Source organism: Equus przewalskii, chromosome 9 (assembly GCF_037783145.1).
Source record: "Equus przewalskii isolate Varuska chromosome 9, EquPr2, whole genome shotgun sequence".
NCBI classification, from domain to species: domain Eukaryota; kingdom Metazoa; phylum Chordata; class Mammalia; order Perissodactyla; family Equidae; genus Equus; species Equus przewalskii.
Window position 1 is genome coordinate 46,621,240 of NC_091839.1, and position 20,136 is coordinate 46,641,375.

General features: G+C 34.3%; 2 long non-coding RNA genes across 4 annotated transcripts in view; one reads left to right on the forward strand and one right to left on the reverse strand.

The window, feature by feature from the left end:
* The window catches only part of LOC139073349 (uncharacterized), a 175,431-nt gene that overhangs the window by 96,124 nt on the left and 59,171 nt on the right, over positions 1–20,136 (reverse strand). The window lies entirely within an intron of this gene.
* Positions 1–20,136, forward strand: part of LOC139073350 (uncharacterized) — a 77,474-nt gene that overhangs the window by 16,293 nt on the left and 41,045 nt on the right. For both annotated transcript variants that reach the window (XR_011521979.1, XR_011521978.1), the window contains exon 2: positions 10,899–11,009. This is a non-coding gene — a long non-coding RNA (uncharacterized lncRNA). The remainder of the gene's footprint in view (positions 1–10,898; positions 11,010–20,136) is intronic.

Genomic DNA, 20,136 nt, shown 5'->3' on the forward strand with positions numbered 1-20,136 from the left:
AAAATGGTTTATGTGAATGTATCTTTTTACGTAAGCATGAACTGATCTAAACATTGGAATAAAACTTCTGGATTACTAAACCAGTTATTTTGCATAGAGAATTAGACATTTTCAGAAAAAGAAGATGCAGCCTAATAAAGGCTAACCCATTGACCTATTTGAATAAAGGAAAAGTTACCCACTTTAGACACAGGATTTTTTTATATAAATATATATAAAAATGCATATTTATATAGTGTATATAAAGCTATATAATATATATTTACTATAATATATAACATGTATAAAGCTTAAAATAAAGTCTCCTTAATCTATTTTTTGCCTCAGTTACATATATTCCGCTTAACTATTACATGAATAGACATGAATGAAAATGATATATTACAGATCAGAAAAATCATGCTCTCTACCATTTCCTTCCATCTTTACAAATTCTGTCTTTTGAATTCTAAAGGAAGTAGATAATTGATATGATCTGATCATCTACCCATGAGTATATCCACCTTCAAAAAAGGACAGAGGGGTCATTAGGGAACATTGGCTGATAATATCTCTTATGCCACCCTACACAAATATGCTCTTCAAGTGGTTATAAAAGCATTATAAACAGTTCTCTGACTCTTTGTATTCCCTTTATTTCTCTATTATTTCATGTGCATATGCTTCATTTTTCACTTTTAAATGCTGCTATAATTTAATAATCTATTTTGATGTTTATTTTGAGGTGTCAATCTTTGTTATATTCAAGTATTTTGAGTGGCTACTTTGCTCTTTTTCAGTAACAATGTTCTGAAGCCACATCTTATTATGATAGTTGCATAAATAATTGTGCCAGATCCCTCAGGTAATTGAAAAATAAAATAAAATGAGCATCTGTTTGTACAAATTTCTAATAGAAGTGATAATATGCAGGTTAAAGGTTAGAGAAAAAATTGGACAAGGTGCATGAACACAAAATGAATTATTACATGGCTATGTAATTTTATTGCTACCACTTAGTTAATTATGCTGTATATCAAACTAGTAGTTAAATAGGCCAGCTCCTACTTCAGGATCCTATTCATACAACTATAAATTACTTCACACATCTAAAATTGCGATTGGCCACAAATCTCACAGCAAGGTGTAATAACAAAATACAATTTGCCTCACTACTGGAAAACTTCACAAATGTACTTTTAAAATACATTTCAAAAGAATTTACATTAACTCTAGCAATCATAGCTTAATAAATTTAAATACTTCAACATATAGAGAAAAAAATGTTTCCATTATCGAAAGCTGCATAACAAATTTCCTCAGAACTTAGTGGCTAAAACTATAATCTTCACTTGCTTGCAATTCTGCATTTTGAGCAAGGACAGCTCATCTGCGTTCCACAAGGCATCAGCAGGGTAGCTTTACTGAGCCTGGACAATCCACTTCTCAGATGGCTTCTCTCACATTTTGGGAAAGTTAGTGCAGGCTGCCAACTGGGAACTCAGCTGAGGCTGCTGTCTAAGGTTTTTGGTTGTTCTTTACATGGTCTCTCCCATCGGGATTCTTCACAGCATAGAGAAGGGGGCCTCGGAGTAATCAGACTTCTTACATGTTGGCTGGTGGGACCCGGAGTGCAAAAGCATAATATGCCATAATATAGTTGTGGGTTCTTCTAGTTTTAGGCCTTCTTAAAGCTTTGAGCCTCAACTGGCACACCCTCAATTTCTCTGCATTCTGTTGGTTAAAGCAGGTCACAAGCCAACTCAGATTCAATGGGAGGGGACGGCACAGGTGTATGAATACGAGGGCCCTGAAAAATATTCTACCTCAACAAATAATTCCCTGCACAATATCCAAAAGCACAAACCAATATGTTTCTAGTCAGTATCAATTTCATTTTAACCTAATATAAACACATATACGTGCCCAGATTTTCCAAGATTTTAATATCAAGGTAGCTAATTTTAAGTGTCTTTTGTTAAAGATCAGTGGAAAGTCTTAGAGCAGAATTCTATGTATTTTATCCATATTCCTCATCTAATTAAATTTGGTTTTTTAGCTCTGCTCACCACTGTGTAGAATTAGCCCAGCTGGCAACAGAAGAAAGCTGATGAAACCACTGGGGTCCTGATACTTGAGGAGACGTAATAATGTCTTCTTCTTTGTCAGATTACACCTGCATTCATGGCAATGTTTCTCATATTCTATTCCTGCAGTGTACAATACTTTGTATGTCCATCAAAAGTAATAATAATATTGAGATAAGTTCTTTCATTTGTTTTTTTTGTTTTTGTTTTTGTTTTTGCTGAGGAAGATTATCCCTGAGCTAACATCTCTCACCAATCTTCCTCTTTTTTTGCTCCTTCTTTATATGTGGGTTGCTGCCACAGCATGGCTAACAAGTGGTGTAGGTATCCTCCTGAGATCTGGGATCTGAACTGCTAACCCAGGCCACCAAAGCAGAGTGCACCAAAGTTAACCACTAGGCCATCGGGCTGGGCCCAAGATAAGTTCTTTCTCTTTTTTTAAAACACTTTTTTTTTTTTAAAGATTGGCTCTTGAGTCAACAATTGTTGCCAATATTCTTTTTTCCTTTTTCTTTTTGCTTTTTCTCCCCCAAGTCCTCCCAGTACATAACTGTATATTTTAGTTGTGGGTTCTTCTAGTTGTGGCATATGGGACGCCGCCTCAACACGGCCCAATGAGTGGTGCCATGTCCACACCCAGGATCCAAACCAGCGAAACCATGGGCCACCAAAGCAGAGCATGAGAACTTAACCACTCAGTCACAGGGCCGGCCCCCAATAAGTTCTTTCTTTAAAAGGTAATTCCTTAGAATTTTATGCAGTAGAAGATGGTAAACTTAAGTAAAAATACTTATTTAAAGGTAATTTACTGGATGAACTTAAAATGTTTTACCAGTTTTCCAGATTTAGAAACTTGGACAATCACAGTCCCTGTCAGTTGCTGATCCAAACAATGCAGGTCACACCGAGGCAAAGTCAGTAGCAAAACTGAACAATGCCCTGAGTGGAAGAAGTTGCAAAACAGAAGGAACATATAAAATATGAAGATGCAGAAGAAGTTGGGAGAAGTGTATGAGAGGTGAAGTGAGAATTAGTCACGAGAGAGAAGCTGCCAAGAAATTATAACGTCTAACATTTATTGAGAACATATATATCAAGTACAATATTTATACCACTTATGAATTTGAAGTAAGCCTGCAACCCACAACAAGTTACAATTCTCACATTAGGGAACAAAAAGAAAGAGATGAGAAGAGACATCTGGCCAAATGGAAGAGCAGAAGTCAAGTCTGAGCAAATACCCGTGAGAGATGTCACTGCTCGCAGCTTAACCTCAGTGTTCCCTGAGTCATTACCAGTACACGGGTTAGAATGAATTGGAAAGTATCATTGCAAAATTAGAGAAACTCAGAGAAAATGGGAACAAATGTGTGGGAGTGGGTGAAGGATTTGGATTAAGATGCAATGAGTTTGGGGTGACATAATGGCTAATGCAAATATGTGGTATAGAAATAGGATCCAAAACTAAAGAAGAGATACTAATTAGAGGAACATAAGCATAGAATCTCAAAGTCAAAATCATCTCACAATGGAGAGTAGAAGGAAAAGAACAAATTAACAAAGAGTCAGCACTGAGGAAGATATAATTTGCAAGGGGAGGAGAAAGAAGACTAATGAGGGGAAAAGGAGGGATCGTAAAAATAAGAAAAGAGTAAATGCTGTATAGTGTCATACACAACACCAAGGCAATACAGAAATATGGCCGACAACGTTAAGCACAATTAGGACTGAGAAAGAAAGACAAAAGCTGTTTGTTTAATTTTCATTTCGGAGTAATAGCCTCTGAGTGATTCATTTGGATATGTTTTTCTAATACATCTTTATGGCAACAGCTCAGTTTGATAATATATTAAACCACTATATTTCTCAGGAGTGGTTTCCATGATGTATTTCTCTAATGGCAATGCTGTGCAATATACTATAGATGCTTTAGCAAATTTAGTTTTAGTTTAATTACACAATTAAAACACTTCCTGACAGTAATATACTGACGACACATAAAATCATCTGTATTTCCTTAAACCATATAAAAAACAACCTAGATAACAGTGTTACAAAATTAAAACCAAAGGGATACAATTAAGAATGTTTTTACAAAATTAAAACCAAAGGGATACAATTAAGAATGTTTTGTCACTTTCTCTTAAAGATAACAGCTTCATGCTCTTGAACCTGATGTTTATTAGGACAAATTAGCCTTGTAGAGTAGCCAGAACAAGAGAATTTTCATTGAGAGTGTGCTATTTGCATTTAAAAACATACTCATTGTTTTAGTATTGTCCTATACTACTTAAAAATATTTGAAAATATATTTTTAAATGCAACTTTGTTTTGCAGCCTCTTAGAGAATTTAGGACAGTGACCATTTTATTGAGCATGTACTATGTACCAGCCACAGTTCTCAGTTCTCTATGTATGTTAGCTCATTTTAACCCTCACAAAATTCCAATGAAGTAGATGCTATTGTTTGCCACATTTTATAGAGTAGGAACCTGAGGCTCAGAAAAGTGAAAATTTCCTCAAAGATTCAGAATTAGAAAGTGGTAGCATCAGTATTCAAATTCAGGCTCTCTATTAGAAGTTGTATTCTTTACCACCCCTAGATGATAAAATGTCAGATGACAAGGTGAATTAGACCCTTAATTGTCCTGCCAGCAAGTTTAGGGACAAGTATTGCTCTGAGTTAAGTTATGTGATATTTCGTTAGATACCTTATTAGAGCCCCTGCAGAATCTGCTTGATACACCTCAGGGAGGGCTCTTCAATACTCGGAGAAACTATTAAGGAATTGGTCTTAAAGATCTAGAAAGCAAAGACTTCATGAGAGCAGCTGCCCTCCAGGGAAAGTAACCATAGAAATGAACTTCCTCCGCCCTCCCACACTCCCTTGCCTGGCAGATCAGAAGCCTGCAACCCTGTGAATGACCCATGCCTTCAGTCTGTTTGAACATTGACTTTGAGTACTTCTGATAAAGCTAGAGAATTCACACAGGACTAAAGAATAAATCAATAAAGGAAGTTCTCAGAAAATATTTATGGAAAACAATAAGCTCCATGTTTGCCCTTTATGACCACAACTAATCTCTACAAATCTCCATGCACAATGACCTCACCTAACCCCTAGTCTGAATTCATCCTTATCAATGTCTTACTTCTTGATCCTGTGACCTACCCTAAGCTGGCCTCAAACAGTTGAGGAAGATCCGTAATAAAATTATGAATAAATTAAATGGGAAATGCATAATATCTAACAATATTAAATGACATTTATCTATATTTTTTGAAAATGGAAACTCATTTCTTTTAGTTTCTAATAAAAGTAATAGGTGTTTATTCATTGAAAATAAGCTTAGAAAGCTTAAAATCTCTCATAAGCCTACTCTATGATTTGTCTCTGACTGCCAAAACAAGTTAATTTTGGCACACTTTTGGCTGCTTAGAAACACATACTCACATTTGAGGGCTTATTTAATTGAATGCATACACTTAAAATATTTTAAATGGCTGAATACTATTGTCTTTATTTACTATATTTTTTAAACAATTTAATGTACATTTAAGGCACAGGTTATTTGAGCAAACTGATGAACATTTTTTCTGCCTCTAATGATTTTTTTACTGTTGTAAGTATTTATGTGTAAATATCTTTGGGCATACATTTTTGCACATTTCTTTATCCTTTTATTTAATTTTTTACACGTTATTAAATTTTTCTTTTAAATTAACATAATTTACATTTCCACTAACATTATTTTCAAGGGAGCATATACTTACACCTTACAAATGATGGATATTAATCATCTTTTTAAATGTTTTAATAGTCTCTTGTTCATTTCAGTGGGGTTTTGAAAGTAATGGGAAGTAAAGAAATGGAATAATTGACATCCCAAAGCTAGAAGTGAGAAGAATTTATTACGCTAACTTGAAAAGCTTTGATAATTCTTGTTCATTTTTATTAAAAAATATCAAATTAAGACATTTTGTTATTCTACAGAAAATATATTTTATCTTAGATTTTGTTAAAGGATGCAAATCTTCTAAATAGTTTCTCAACGTAAAAAGAACAAAAGACTTTCCTGTATCTATACCTTTTCATAAAAGTTCATCAGGCTTTTATAAATATTTTTAATATATATAAAATCAAAGCACCAAAATCCTTGGCATAAAAGGGAAAATTCTGAGGGCCGGCCCAGTGGCATAGTGGTTAAGTTCACACACTCTGCTTTGGCAACCCAGGGTTCACTGATTCGGATCCTGGCCACAGACATACACACTGCTCAACAAGCCATGTTGTGGTGGCATCCCACATAGAAGAACTAGAAGGACTTAACACTAGGATATACAACTATGTACTGGGGTTTGGGGGAGAAAAAAATAAAGAAGATTGGTAACAGATGTTGGCTCAGGGCCAAATCTTCCTTACCAAAAAGCATAGCTTTAAAAAAAGAAAAAGGGAAAATTACATTCTAAATGGATGTTTATTCCTAAGCACAGCTCAACATCCCTAGTCTGTGAAAGTGAAATCAAGAGGATGAAGTAGTCATGTCACATTGGTGCTGGTGCAGCAACGCCTAGGGTAGGACCCTGTTAGCTGGAGGCTGGAGACAAACACAAATCTGCTCGGACTTCAGCAAAAGACATGACAGCAACTTCTCCCCTGAAAGTAGCTACTATTGTTCCAAAGCAAACACCAATGGAAAGTCCCAAGGAAAGAAATGCCTGGTGGAAAAGGAAAAGAGCCCCAAACAAAGAAACAAGGGTGGTTCCGTGTGGTGCCTCAGATAGACTTTGATTATTTGTTCCTTCTGACAACTGCTAGGAAGGAGCCCAGAACAGCTGCTACCTTGGACAAATCTCAAAGACCTTGTCGACGAAAATAATCCATAACCAATCTGTAAATGAAAATTTGGGTGAGTTTATTCTGAGCTGAAATCTGAGGACCATGGCCTGGGGCCTTTCTTCCCAAAGGAAGAAAGGGCACCAAAGAAATGAGGTATACAGAATGGTTATATACCCCCAAAGAGGGTGCTTTACATATGATTGAAATGTCCCTCCCACAATAGTCACAAGATTGCCCTGTCTGCACAGCGCTTGATGGACACAGCAGGTAGTGGGTCTGCTATCTTCATGGGTGTAGCAGGAGGCAAGTCTATTGTCTCGAGCTGGGCGGTCACAGGTGAGCGCAGCAGTTTCTAGCCTAAGGAAAGATGCTTAATCCTTAAGGAAATGCTGACGTGGGAGGGGGAGGGAAGTTGCACCTTTATCTCAAGGGCCTTTTGCTCTTGCCATAGGGAATCTCTAAAGCAGATATACAATGCATGCTCAACGCCTCTGTCAGGCCCTTTTGGAAAGACAAGGTCAGGCTGAATTAGGTTTACACCAAAATGGCTTCCTCATATATTCCAATATATCCTATTACTTGCCATTTTTATTTGACAACCTCATGGCAAAAACCAGTGCATTTGAAGTGCTCGTCCACTTTCCTATGTGGAGCTCACTGCTACTTTTAAAAAATATACTATATATTTAAAATATATGTATTATGTTATATATATATTATGTGTTATGTACATTTTTGTATACACAAAATATAAATATACATAAGCACATACAACATATCATATATTATACATTGTATATAATATAAATGCATATATATACAAAAAATATACACATAAGTATGTATCTGTAAACACATATATTTATACATATTATATTAAAATATATACAATTTTATTTATATATGTATATATTCTTCCAACTATATTGAGGAATAATTGACTAATGTAATTACATGCATTTAAAGTGTACAATGTGATGATGTTATATATACATATGCTGTGGAATTTATTACCAAGGTCAAGATAACTAACACATTTATCACCTCACATAATTAATTCTTTTTTTGCACTGAGAATGCATAAGATATATCCCAAGCAAGTGTAAGTATAAAATACCATATTATTAACTGTAGTGGCAATACTGAACATTAGATCCTCAGAACTGAGAGTTTGCATGCTTTGACCTACATCTTCCTATTCCCCCCTCCCCTCAGCCCCTGCAACCACCAATCTGTTATCTGTTCCTGTGAAATCAGTTGTTTGTTTAGATTCTGCATGTAAGTAATACCCTACAGTATTTGTCTTTCTCTTTGGCTTCTTTCACTTAGTGTAATGCCCTCCAACTTCATCAATGTTGTTGCAAATATCAGGATTTCCTTCTTTTTTATGGCTAAGTAATATTCCAGTGTGTGTGTGTGTGTGTGTGTATGTATGTAAATGTATATAAATATATATCACATTTTCTTTGTCCATCCATCAAAGTTACTTTTACATCTTGGCTATTATGAATAATGCTGCAATGAGCATGGGAATGCAAATGTCTCTTCAAGATACTGATTTAATTTTCTTCAAATATATTCCCAGGAGTGGGATTGCTGGATCATGTGGTAGTTCAATTTTTAAATTTTGAGTAACTGCCATATTGTTTTCCATAATGGCTGTACCAATTTACATTCCCACTAATAGTGTATAAGGTTGCCCTTTGTTCTACATCCTCACCAACTTGTGTTAATTCCTATCAATTTGACAATTGTCATCATAACAGGTGTGAGGTGATATTTCTCTGTGATTTTGATTTGCATTTCTCTGATGATTAGTGATGTTAGGGACCTGTTCATGTACCTATTGGCCATTTTTATGTCTTCTTTGGGGAAATGTCTATTCAAGTCCTTTGCCCATTTTTAAATTCGATTTATTTTCTTTTTTCCTATTAAATTGCAGATGTAATGATTTTATATATAAAAAACCTTAAAGACTTCACCAAAAAACTTTCCGAACTAATAAATAAATTCAGTAAAGTTACAAGATATAAAATCAACATGCAAAAACAATTTTAAAGAGAAATTAAGAAAGAAATCCCATTTAAAATATCATCAGAAAAAATACAATACTTAAGAATAAATTTAACCAAAGAAATGGGAGACCTGTATGCTGAAAACTATGAGATACTGATGAAAGAAATTAAAGACACAAATAAATAAAAACATACCCCATGCTCATGAATCAGAAGAATTAATATTGTTAAAATGTGTATACTACCCGAAGTAAACTACAAGTTGCACACAATCCTTTTCAAAATTCTGATGGGATTTCTTACAGAAATAGAAAAAAAAATCTTAAAAGTTGTATGGGACCATAAAAGACCCCAAATAGCCAAAGCAATCTTAAGAAAGACGAACAAAACTGGAGGCATCACACTTCCTGATTTCAAACCATATTGCAAAGCTATAGTAATCAAAATATAGTACTGGCATAAAAACAGGCACATAGACCAGTGGAACAGAATAGAAAACCCAGAAATAAACCCATGCACATGCTTGTCAATAATCTTTGAGAAGAGTGCCATTATATACAATGGGGAAAGAATAGTCTCAATAAATGGTGTTAAGAAAGCTTTAGATTCACATGCAAAAGAATGAAATTGGACCCCTATCTTATACCACTCACAAAAATTAACTTAAAATGAATCAAAGACTTAACTCTGTGACCTGAAACCATAAAACTCCTACAAGAAAATATAGGGAAAAAGCTCCCTGACATTGATTATGGCAATGATTTTTTGGATGAAACATCAAAAGTATAGGCAATAAAAACTAAAACAAACGTGGGATTACATCGAGCTAAAAAGCTTCCACACAGCAAGAGAAACCATCAATAAATTGAAAAAGCAACCTACGGAACGGGAGAAAATATTTGCTAATCATATATCTGATAAGGAGTTAATATCCAAAATATACGCACATATTTACATATATGTATATCTGTATTTATGTATATTTGTAGTTATGTATATATGTGTATATATATCATCTGTACACTTATCTGTATGTATATCATTTCAACAAAAAGATTACTTAAAAATAAGAAAAAATCCAAAATTATACTTAAAATGTAATTATCATTATATTTTTCCTTAAAAAAATGAAATTTTAAAGTCTTGAAGGAGAGAAGAGGGAATGAATACTGCTTTTCTCAGGTAGTATTCAGATAGCTACCATCTGATATTGCTCACATTACTTGGCCTGACTCTCAAGGAATTGTCGATTCCTTCTGTGAGATTAAAAACAAAACCAAACAAAAAATTATGCAGTTGTACATTTTATAAGTTTTACTCTTGACTATATCATATAAACATCCACTAAATATATTTGAATTTTAATTGCATATATGAATATTTGAAACTTCAGTATTTGAAAGAAGTAATACATCTTAGCAGAAATGCATTTATCTGGTTGCCTTATGCTCTTTCAAACCATTCTTTGATTTAACTTAACTGCGTTTTTACTGTCATGTAAACAGTTTTTAGTAATAAAAAAGCATCTTCAATTTGGCTGTTCTAACTCTTCTGGTTCAGCCGTGATAAAGCAGGGAGATGAGGTATATTTCTGCTTCCTTATTGCTGGACAAAGTATTAGATGGCCAGCCAGACATATTTCTATTAGAAGTGGTGGTGTTAATTTTAGAAAGCTGGAAAACAGAATAACAACCTCAATTGATGAAAAGCACTAGTGAAAGAAGAGGAGAGCTGCTCTATGTGATCAGACATTGCTCTTTACATGTTACCATCTTTTGCAATTCCTCACCCAGATCACTAAAGAAATACATAAATATTTTTTCTAGAAATATGTTGAAGTTTATTAAAATTTTGATACATCTTAAGATGGCCTCAATACAATTGTTACTGATAATAAATATTTTAACTAAGGTTCAGAAAATCAGAATGCGTAGTATCTTCAAACTGGTAAATTTTATTTTCTGCCATTCTTGTCAGCCTACTCAGCTTTTACCACCAAGTGTCTATGATCTAGGTCAGTCAGGACACAGTCAAGGGATGTCGGAGCTGCTGTGGTCAGCGAGGGGACAATAAAAAAGGAAGTAAGAGGTATGTTTGTCACATAGACTTATATGTACCATAGGCATATGTTATTTGTTAATTAGGAGCTATTCTGATAATAATACAAATTTGATCAAAACTCTGCCTCTTGCATATAATGTTTGTATTCTAAAAGGACTGGGCATTGGTGTTGGAACATGCCAGCAAAGGCAATCATTCTAAATTAGTGACCTGGGGGATTGAGCATGAATCCTGAACACAGTGCGAGAAATTATTACTCTGTAGCAATGGTTTCAATAATACATTATACATATTTCACCATTTAAAACACCAAAGGAAACCTGTAGACATAAATAGTAACGAAGCAGAAACATGGTTAATACTGTTTCCCTATTAACTTTATGGTGCATAATACTTATATAATGCTGTGAAAATGCTCACTTACAATGAGGGGTAATGACTACAATAACACTTTATTCAATGCTTTAATTTGTCCCATGAATCACCCAGGCCAATGTAATTGCAATGTTAATATAGCACTGTTGAATAAATAGGTCATGCACAAATGGAATGGGTCCTTCTTAACTGGGCCATGGTAAGCACTTCTATGAAAGAAGCTTCTGGATAGTTTTACCTGAATGCTTGTTATGATCAGCTCTCTGAGGGAATGTACAGTGAGTTTTACACATTTGTACAGTAGTCTAAAGACTGTAGGGACTGGTTGTCCTGCAAACCTAAAACGGGATCGAGGAAGATTTGGGGATTTCCAAGCGCTGCGTTGATTCCTATCAAATGTTTATTCCTACTGCGTTCACAGTTTTATGCTAAGATATGAGACATAATTAAATAATAAAATATGAATTATATTTAGTTATATAACAAGTTAATGAAAGATTTTCTGTAAATCAGTGGCTATATGGAAAGGTTATTGGAAAGATCACTGTGGATGGGAATAATTATGGGATATATTTCAACAACCACAGAATGACACAATGTTGATTTGCACTACAGAAAAAGAGAAAGTAATTATAAATAATATAAAAACCCTTTAAAAATAACTAAAAAGAATTTATTATCTTTAAAATGCAAGAGAACAAGGTAAAATATGCCCTACTTGAATTTCTGTCAGAAATTAGAAAATTTTCAAAAATAATCTACAGCAGGAGGATAAGAAATGAAACTTCTATCAACTCAGACAAGAAATGAAAGCATAGCTTTCTCCAATAGGCAGGAAGTGAAAATAAACACTTTTTTTTCCTCAGCTTCAAATGCCTGATCCTTGCAGGTTACAAAAATTCCTGTTAGCATGGTGATAACCTTTGGACTAAAACTTAAGATGACTGAAGATCTAGAACCTCTCCAGACAAACTACAATCGAAAATGAGAGAGTAAAGTATAGCATATCCATATTGTGCGGTAATATGCAGCCATTAAAAATGAAGATGCTGAAGACCTCACGATGATATGGGAAGTACTTGTGCTATAATGTTATGTTAAAAAGATCACAACATACAATCAAATATCAGATGATACCTGGAACAGAACAGCTAGTGGAAGGAGACACACAAAGATGTTAATAATGAGTGGTTTCAGGTTACAGGAGAACAGGAGAGTTTTCTTTCTCTGTTAGTAAGTTTTTTCTACATTTGGAAATTTCTTTAATAAGCATATATTTTATAACTATATTTTTAACTATAATAAGTATATATTTTATAACTAAAATTTCTCAGTGTGGTTTCTAAAAATGCAACTGGCTGCTCAGACATATTAGAATCGTGGGAAGGGAAAAGAAATCAGGAATGATGTTAGAAGAACAAGTTAGAGTTTGAATCAGGTGAAGATTGAATTGGGTGGAGAACAATTTAGAGATAGCTAAGTCCTAGCCTGGAAAACAGGAGTCTCATTAATATGTTCAAGCGCCATATTTACTATGCTGAAAGGGTCAACATTTAACAGAAGTTATACTTTTTTGAAAATTCTGGTCTTACAATGGCATGGAAAAAAAGGAAAAGAAAAATAGAGCAAGGAGATGGGAATCAGAATGCAAGTGTGAGGAAAGGAGTGGGCATAGTAGTAAATAAATTTGTCAGGTAGGCCTCCATGTGAGAGTGAAATTTAAGAAAGTCTTTGAGAGAGGTGGGGTTAATCAAGTGGATATATGACCGAAACAGTTTTAAATAAATTGACATATTGCTTACTTTTGTGAAAGCTTCTAGAATTCTAGTACACTAATGCAAGCAACCACTTGACTTCTTTGGAACATTTACACATGTGACCCCGCGACACTCATAATAAAAGTTGGTTTCTATTCTGGGTTGCTGGCTGAAATTATTATTCTATTAGGATTTCGTTCTATATTATTGTTATTAACATTTTGGGAGTTACCAAGAGAAACTGCTCAATGATAGCAGCCTCATTAATTCCTCCAGTGAAACACTTAAAAATTTCATTGATCTTGGTTCCAAATACATCAAAATGCTGTATCACAGTTTTGTTGAACTATTAACCCTATTGGCATTTTCAAGTGAATAAGCTTATTCCCAGTTCAAAAGTTCTTGTTCTTGAGCTCCAGGTACAATAAAGGAACAGCAAAACTGACCTACCTAGATTATATAGGAAAACTTTATTTAAGCTTCTTACTCATTTTTTTGTATTTACTTCTATTTTCTACATTATGAATATGCTACTGGTCATTTATTTGTCTTTAACATATTAAAATTTAGGGGCCGGCCCAGTGGCATAGTGGCTAAGTTCACACGCTCCACTTTGGCAGCCCAGGGTTCACAGGTTTGGATCCCAGGCACAGACATAGCACCACTCATCAAGCCACGCTGTGGCAGCGTCCCAGATAAAATAGAGGAAGAGTGGCACAGATGTTAGCTCAGCAACCATCTTTCTCAAGCAAAAAGAGGAAGATTCGCAGTAGATGTTAGCTCAGGGCTAATCTTCTTCACTAAAAAGAAAAATTAAAATTTATACACACACATACAGAGTAAGGAAATCTCAACAATAAAAACTTTAATGAATGTAAAGTTTACTGTACAAAAGCCTTAGGTCCTAATTCATTACTCTAAGACTAGTTAAATTCACAAGTAAATAAATGACTTTCTAAACTGGCTCTCAGGTTTTGCTCTGGGGATCTTGAATGAGTTTTATTCCAATCCCAGAGAAGACCTACATAAATTATAGTTTCTGACATGAAATATGTATATATTTTCTCCATGTGATTGAAATGAACCACATTAATTTGTAAACAATTACTTATGTTTATTATTGGACCACATGATATGTAAGTCCATCTGGTTCTGATTCAAATACACAGTAACTATAGTATATGCAGTCTTGTATAACAAAGGCTTCCATTCGACGTGTCACTATTGAGGACCATTAGGAGCATGTAATATTCTAGCTATTTCCCAGGAATCGAATGAAATCACTAGCATAAAGTCAATAGCACGCATGATTATTTAAATATCTTATTTCTATCCATATAATTTTCTGACTTCATGAAGAGTAAGAGGATTAACAGGAAATGACTAAAGGTAGATAGCATTAAATGATTTACAATGTTGTGCATAAGTGAAGAATATGTAATATGATAATGTTTTCATAATATGTGATTAGGGCAGGCACAGTGCCTACTATTTTACTATATTGAGGCAAGTAGATATTTAATAAAGTATTTTGAATTATTTATTATTCCATCAATTGGTTAAAAATTCATTCATACTGGAATTAACTGAATTTTGCTTTCTTTTGCTTCTAACATAAACGTAAACTCATCATTCTATGTATTGTCTTCTTTTACTATGATTGAATAGCAGAGTTTGAATGGAATAAAATCTTAATGTCTTATATATAACCAAGAAAAGTATAACAGCATCACAGCATGTTATTTCAAACACCAAAAAGTGTCATATGTTTTACTACGAGCCTGTGACTAAGGTCATTCCCTAATTCCTACTCCAACATGAAATAACCTATCTGAGTAAAACAAGATTTAAATAACTAAAGTAACTATGTTATATTAGATTTGTCAAAAAGATAGAGAAGTTAATTCTCTAGCATTTGTGATTCTAAACTATATCAGTATTGAAATCAGGATGGCATATACAAATTCCAAATTGAAAAAAATAACTCTTTTCTTATTAGCCATACAGTTAGATCTGCCATGTGTTGAACAGATTTTTCTTACTTTTACCTGAAAAACTTTTCTTTCCAGCTATTATGCTTTGAAGGTTGTTCCATTGACCTGTCTAAAATTTTTGACATGAAAACACTCGTATTTTTTAAAGCTAATCTAATTAGCCAGGATTTAATAATTTTTGCAAGTATTTATTTTGGCAAAAGTAAATAAGTCTACATTATGTTGTTATGAATTATATTGAAAAAAGTTTACAACCAGCTAATATTTTTTAAAAATTCACTCTTCACCTTTTGAAAACACCAATGAAATTCAATTAAAATTTTACTTTGTGAGGCAGATCTGTGGACTAGTAAAAAGAAGTGTTCATGAACTCAGGATACACTCTTCCTTTTAATTGATTATACTCAAGCTCATAAAAAATGTACAGTAAATGAACTACACACGTTTCAATGTATTGCTGGAAAAAGGATTCATAGGAGGTGACTAGATTCTTTATTATTAGTGTTCAAAGGTCATAGCAAAAATTTGGAGATAAATTAAAAAATACTTATATCCCCAAAGTCTCTATTATAAAACAATAAAAACCCTCACAACAGAAAGTTTAAATTTTAACCATACGTTCAAAGTTCACATTCAATCTTCAGTTTTTGTGCCAAATGCTTCCATTTCTAAAAAACTCTTAAATTTTCTCTTTTATGTGTAAAGTATTTTGAGATATAACTAGAGTTGAATAAGGCATACATGTTTGCAATGCTGAGCTTTTTCTTCCCACTATCAAGATGATTTCTTCTTGTGAAATTACTAAGCCCAGTGCTTTGCTGGCCTCTATTGTCATAATCTTGGTATAACACTTCTGCACATGGTGTAGTCTAATGTCATTTGAGATTTCCAATGAAGAAATAATATGTAAGCTAAAATTTTAAAGATGTCACAGAAGAGGAATCCGATTGCTTTCAGATTGTACAAAGAAAACTAAGCAATTCATCTGAAATAATGACATATATGACTGACAGAAAACATACATATATCTATGTCAGAAAGAAAAATCTCACCTTCTGAAAGTTTCATTAATTTGTTTTTGTAAATCAATTAATATTTCTCCTTGCCCCAGTCACCTATGTTCCTAGAAAACAAACCAAACACGGCCTGGCAGAAATCCTCAATATATTTTGCCAGATGTTCTGTTAATACTCAATCTGTAACACTGCAATGAGATTGTGTGGTCATTATATACTTCACTGAAAAACACATGCTGGCTATAGTTAATTTATTTAGAGTCCAGAGATCAAGTCTCTATCTTCTCTGTGTAGAGATGTTAACAATTTAAATAGCAACTTTACCAAATTTTAATCAGATAACACAGTTCACTTTTATGCTTGATGAAATACCATGGTGCACTACATTACTAGAGATCTGTTTCAATGATGTATTAACTGTTTCCTTAAACTTCATTTGCATAGTTAGAAACAAGATAAATAGCAAAGACATGATTTCTAGGGTATCAGAGTAAAGGATGGGAGTGAACTGGAAGACTTGTCTTAAAACTGTCATTAAGTATGAGCTAATCATTTGGGTCTTGCTGTAAAAGCTCAGTCACCATCTTTGCTGACAGACTAAACCTGGATGGATCACCCAACTGACTTTCCAGGAAGGGCTTTTCCTCTAGTACTGCCTAGATCAGCACTCTCCAAAGGAAATATAATGTGAGCCATGTATATATTTTTTTAAGTAAAAAGAATAAATAAAAGAAACAGGTAAATTTAATTTCAATAACATATATTTATTTGACCCAAAAAAACCCTAAATATTATTTCAACAGATAATAAATATGAGAAGCATTAATGAGATAATTTACATTCACTTTTCAATGTTAAGTTTTGAAATCAAGTGCGTAATTTACATTTTCCACATTTCAATTCAGATCACCCACATTTCAAGTCTTCGGCAACCACATATGGTTAGCGGTTTCTGTACTGACCCTGTGTCTAGATCTTCTGAATTTAGGGAAAGGTTCCTGAAATGCATAAAGTGCAGTGGTTTTCCCTTTCCAGTGACCACTACTTTGCAGTCTAAGTGGGGAATCACACATTGTTCATAGAGGAAGACAATATAAGAATGGTTTATGCTTCCAGACAATTCAGGACACCCACCTAGATATACAGGATAATCCATTCGACAAATATTTGAACACCTATTTTGTCACTCTTCATCAGTGAACAAAATAAAATAGAAATTATGAGTATAGACTGTGGTTGCAGTCTGCCTAGATTTGAATCTCAGCTCCACATTTTATAAGCTCTAGAGTCTGGAGTAATTTAGTTAACCTCACAGTGCTTCAGTTTCTTATTTAGAAAATGGAGAGGATAATAGTACCATACCAAAAGGCAGATATGAAGATTAAAGGAGTATACTTGAAAAATAAATAAGAAAAGAGAGAAAGGTAAAAAAAAGATAGAAAGTCTCTAATGAATCTCAAATTCCTGAGTTCCAAGAACATGACAAAATAAATAGGCAAAATACCCAGTATGTGGGAAGGTGTTAAATGCTAGGGAGAAAAATTTTAAAAAAAGAAGAGAGATAGATGGTTTGGAGGTTGAGACCATGTTTGCAAATTTTAAAAGATTGGCCAGGGAGAATCTTATAGAACTGGGGATATTTGATCCAAGACTTGAAAGTGTCAAGGAAGTGAGCTATGCATATAAATAGGGAGAAGAGTTTTTCCAGGTGGAGGGAATAGCAAATGAAGGATTCCTAAATCAAGTGCATTCCTGCTGTTAACAAGTGTCAGAAGACCTATGAGAATCAGACAGATTGAGTGACTAGAAGAGCAATAGGAGATGGGAGCAGAGAGGAAATTGGGTGACCAGATCATTGAGAGTCTTGTAGACCATTACAAAGACTTTAGCTATGGACATGTGAAGTAGAAAGTCTGTGAAATACAGTCCTATGAAGGATTGTATCTGGCTGCTATGCTGAGACTATGCTGTACAAAGCAAATGAGGAAGTGAGAAAGTTAGAAAATGTATGCAGTAATGAGGTAAGAAATAAAGATGGATTTTTCTAGGAAGGTGGTATTGATACTATAGGCACATTCTAGGTACAGTCTGAAGGTGGAGCCAACATAAGTTGCCCACACATTAAATATATGGTATGAAAGAAAGAGAATAATCAAGAATAACATTAAGATTTAAGATTTGATTGTGTAATTGGAAGAATGAAGTTGCCACAGTTCAGGTGTAAAAGATTGAGGGAGGAGCAGGTTTAGAAGTGAAAAGAAGTTCTGTTGTGGACTTGTTAATTTTAAGATATCTATTAAATGTCTTGAGAATTAGAGGCCTTCATCTAAGGGGGAAAAAAGGCAATTTAGTTTCCTAAAAGCCAAGTGAAAAATGTGCTCCGAAAAAGAAGTAAATAATTGCATTAAATGTTGCAAATGGGGCAAATAAATGAAGACTGAGATTTGACTATTGCGTAAAATATCAGAATCAAGAGAAGCTTGCTTTTAGAATTGAAGAAATAAGTGTGAATGTGAAGAATCCAATAGAATGGGAAAAAAGAGATTTTGGAAAAAGAAAATCGCTGGAATGATGAAATTAAATAGGTAAGATAGAATGGATTCTACTGCACAAACAGAAACCATGACCTTGGCTAGGATCACTGAGAATTCATCCAGAGGAACAGGAGAAAAGGCAAGGAATATTTGCACAGATGCAGGTAGATTGTAGATGTGATGGGGAACAGGTGGAAGTTCTCCTCCAATTGCATCCATTTTATCAGTGAGTAAGGGTAGGAGTGGATGTTGATGATAGAAGAGAGAAGATAGTATGAACCAGTCATATGGAAGAGTGGATTGTGAAGTACAGCATGATTGCTGGGTTGCACAAAGGACCTATTTGCGATTAGGAATGGAAGAGTAGACCAGGATCAGAGCCTCCTTTGACACATCTCTTTCCAGCATCATGGCCTTTCCACATATGTGATCCTAGAGAGTTCACATAAAACACTCTGTCCCTCAAGTTGGAACATTGTATGAGACTGTGGTAAAAATGTTTGGCTCTATCTAACTTCAGTTGAGTTCTAGCCTAGAGAAAACATGTTGTGATTGGAAATTCTTCAGTGATTTTTAAATATATCTCATTCTATTTATTAGTTGATCTCTTCTCTCATTTAAGTACAATTAGGATACATGCTCATGAGATTATCTCAAAAGGAAATTGTCACTTTTTCAGTTACAGAAGATTTTCTGGAAGAGTTGTCTGTGCTTCCAAACTTTAGTGATTTGCACAGCACCTTCAAGATGTTCTTCTTATCTGATTGTGTTGAATGGACCCAGGCCAATTTGGCTGTTCAGCAATTGTTGGGTACTTTGGGTAAATATTGGTAGCCTCTGGCAGTTAGTGGTAGGTAGGTGCTATGTATCTTCTCTCCCACGATCTCCATGCCAGCTGGTCTGTTACAATAACTGCAAATCTTATTCCAAATTCTGATAAAGATACAAACATTGACTAGAAAGCCAACACAAAACAGCCAAGCAATCTGTTCATATAGCCTGAGTGAAGATCTCACTCTGTCCTGACACATTCCAAGGAGCACCTGATAGGAAGTTTTACTCTGATGTGGAGATAACAATATTCTGATGGCAGGATCAACCAACCTCTAGTCAAATTGTTTGGAAGACTCTCCACTTAGTGGAAGCTCCCTATGTGTGAGAATGTTAAGCTTGCCAATTTCTTACACGTTATTCATGCACGCACAGGGAAGCGGTAAAATCTTTCTAACCAAACCATGTCTTATAATACCACTCATCCGATTGATGAAAAAATGTTGCAAATATTGCTAATGACAATCAATAATCCCTGCTCCTATATATTTTAATAACAGTATTGAAGTGCTTAAGCACTCTGAAGTGTAGATTCCTGATTCAGATAGTGCAAATGCTAACCAAACACACCTTGGTTATGGTTAAGGTTAACTAAGACACACAAACTCACACTGATGTACCATTCAATTTAAATAGAATGATTCCTC